The following is a 3,606-nucleotide window of genomic DNA, read 5'->3' on the forward strand; positions in this document are numbered from 1 at the left end:
TGTGGAAGTGGGGTACAGACTGACAATCCCCAGAAGAGGGGGTGGTAGGGAAGAGATAAACCACAGAAGTGATATGCATGTATGCATGAACAATGGACATAGACAACAAAGCTGGGGACAGGGCAGGGAAGGAGGGGGAGGGGGGAATCACTGGGGAAAAAGGAGAAACATCTGTAACAAAAATAAATTAATTAAACAACAAACAAACAAACAAAACAAAACAAAATAATTTAGTACATTAACTTCAACATACAACTACATTCTAATACAACATATTGATGTAAAGGAAAAATATTTTATAAGACCATAATAACCCATAGGCCATGAGGTTGGTTTCATTATTTTGTGTGTTTGTTTGTTTAAACAAATGTGCACTACAATAATTTAACAAGTAAGGCATATGCCATGAATACGAATGTGGCACTTTGCAATATACCATGTCTACAACCCAGAGAAGGTGAGTTAGACAGAAGTGGTAGTCATTACTATTAAACAATCAGGACAAATTGGTTTGCAGCATCAGTACTGTCCATTTAAGTTTCTTTTCTCTTAATGATCAAAGGTACCACCTTGTCTCCAGTCTTTTCATTGTGTTTTCTGTGTGCTCCATTGTAAAATGGGAACTTGTGGAACTACCAAAAATGGCAGCATACCACTTTATCTCTCAAATCCTCCATGTCTAAATTATATACAGCCTTGGCCAGTTTGGCTCAGTGGTTGAGTGTGGGCCTGCGGACCAGAGAGTCCTGGGTTCTGTTCCCGCTATGGGCTCATTCCCCCCCCCCCCCACACACACACAAAAAGTACATACAATCTTTGGGTTTTCTTTCTGAATGTGAAGGATAACAGTAAATTTGCTGTGATGATCTTTAAAAAAATATTTTGTAAACTAAATAGCCAATTGTGGCTGTCTCAGCAACAATGGTAACGGCTGCAATCTAATCAACTCCTATGCTGGAAGTCACACTCATGGTGAAATTACTTGTAAGGTGTGATGAGACACTGATCACAAAAGAGCTAGTGGGGACAGACCGAGTAAAGATATGAAAGGTGACCTAAAGGCACTGACTCCCTATCTAATGTATTCTTCATTTCAGTTATTGTATTTTTTTATTTCTGACTGGTTCTTTTTGTTTTAAATATTGTTTAATTGATTGATTTTATAGAAAAAGGAAGGGAGAGGAAAAGAGAAAAACATCGACGAGAGAGAACATCAACTGGCCACCTTCCACATACCCCCACTGGGGATCCAGCCCACAACCTGGGCATGTGCCATGACCTTGCACCAAAGCGGTGACTTCCTGGTGTATGGGTCAATGCTCAACCACTGAACCACACTAGTGGGCCTGACTGGATTTTATCTCTTTGTGTAAGTTCTCACTGAGCTCATCTATTCTTCTCCTAAATTAATTTAGCATCCTTATAACCAGTGATTTTGATTTTTGTAACTGGTAGATTGCTTGCCTCTATTTTGTTCAGTTAGTTTTCTGGAGTTTTGTCCTCTTCTTCTATTTGGATCATGTTTCTTTGCCTCCTCATTCTGGTTGCCTCCCTGTGTTTGTTTCTTTATCTTATAAATTTTTTTTTATTAATTTACTTTTTTTTACAAATGTTTCTCCTTTTCCCACCATAGACACCCTTCTTCCCATCTCACCCCCCCCAGCCCTTCCAAGCATTGTTATCTATGTCCATTGGTTATGCTTACATTCATATAAGTTCTTTTTTTTTATATCCTCACCAAAGGACATTTTTACATTGATCTTCATACAGAGCAGGAGAGAGAGGGGGAGGAAGAGAGAGAGAGACACATTGATGTAAGAGAGACATATTGAGTAGTTGCCACCCACACAGTCCCGACTGGGGCCAGGAACAAACTGCAACCTATGTACCTGCCCTTAGCGTGAACCAAACCTGGGACTTTCTGGTCTGCAGGCCGATGTTCTAACTGCTGAGCCAAACCAACCAGGGAATTATATAAGTCCTTTGGTTTTTTCTATCCATCCCCCTGCCCCTCTTCTCTGACTTCTATCAGTCTGAACCATGCTCCTTTCTATGTCTCTAGGTCTATTTTATTCATCAGCTTATTTTGTTTATTATATTCCACAAATAAGTGAGATTATGTAGTATTTGTCTTTTTCTGATTGGCTTATTTTGCTTAGCATAATATTCTCGAGGTACCACCATGTTGTCTCAAAGGATAAGAGATCTTTCTTTCTTACAGCTGCATACTATTTCATTGTGTATATGTACCACAGCTTTTGCATGCACTCATCCACTGATAAACACTTGGGCTGTTTCCAGATCTTAGCAATTGTAAATAGTGCTGCTATGAACATAGGGATACATATATTCGTTCTGATTGGTGTTTCAAGTTTCTTAGAATATATTCCTAGAAGTGGGACCACTGGGTCAAATGGCAGTTCAAGTTTTAATTTTTTTAAGATAACACCATATTGATTTTCATAATGGCTGCACCAGTCTGCATTTCCACCAGCAGTGTACTAGAGTCCCATTTCTCTACATTCTCTCCAGCACTTCTTGTTTGATGATTTGTTGATGGCAGCCATTCTGGCAGGTGTGAGGTTATACCTTATAGTGGTTTTAATTTGCATCTCTCTGATAATTAGTGATGTTGAGCATTTTTTCATATATCTCTTGACAATTTGTATGTCCTGTTTAGAGAGGTGTCTATTTAGGTCTTCTGCCACTTTTTATTTGGATTCTTTGTCTGCCTTATGTTGAGTTGTATAAGCACTCTATATATTTTGGAAATTAAAACTTTATCTGAAGTATCATTGGCAATTAATCTCTCCCATATAGTGGGTTCCCTTTCTATTTTGATGGTTGTTTCTTCTGCTGTACAGAAGCTTTTTAGTTTGTTGTAGTCCCATGTGTTTATTTTGTTTGTTTGTTTCTCTTCCTTTGGCATTGTACTAGTGAAAATTCTGCTGCGTATGATGTCTGAAATTTTGTTGCCTACATTTTCTTCTAGGATTTTTATGGATTCATGAGTCAAATTTAAGTCTTTTATCCATTTTGAGTTTATTCTGTGTATGGTGTAAGTTGGTGGTCTAGTCTCATTGTTTTGCATGTAGCTGTCCAATTTTCCCAACACCATTTATTGAAGAGGCTGTCTTGACTCCACTGTATGCTCTTGCCACCTTTGTCAAATATTAAGTGAGCATAATGTCTTGGGTCAATTTCCAGGTTTTCTGTTTTGTTCCACTGATCTATATGCCTGTTCTTGTGCCAGTACCAGACTGTTATGACTACAATGTATTTGTAGTATAACCTGACATTTGGTATTTTGATCCCTCCTACTTTGTTCTTTTATTTAAGATTGCTGCAGCTATTTAGGGTCTTTTCAGGTTTCAAATGAACCTTTGAAGTATTTCTTCTAGTTCTGTGAAATATGTCATTGGTATTTTGATGGGGATTGCATTGAATCTATAAATTGTTTTGGGTAGTATGGACATTCTAATGATGTTAATGCTTCCAATCCATGAACAAGGTATGTGCTTTCAGTTATTTACATATTCCTCTCTTTCTTTTTGCAATGTCCTGTATTTTTTTGCCAAGAGGTCCTTTACTTCTTTAGTTAAGTTT

General features: G+C 37.9%; 1 pseudogene; it reads right to left on the reverse strand.

Moving 5' to 3' along the window:
* Positions 1 to 533: 533 nt before the first annotated feature.
* Positions 534 to 971, reverse strand: LOC118636680 (annotated as a pseudogene).
* Positions 972 to 3,606: the final 2,635 nt, after the last annotated feature.

Source organism: Molossus molossus, unplaced genomic scaffold (assembly GCF_014108415.1).
Source record: "Molossus molossus isolate mMolMol1 unplaced genomic scaffold, mMolMol1.p scaffold_m16_p_2, whole genome shotgun sequence".
NCBI lineage: Eukaryota > Metazoa > Chordata > Mammalia > Chiroptera > Molossidae > Molossus > Molossus molossus.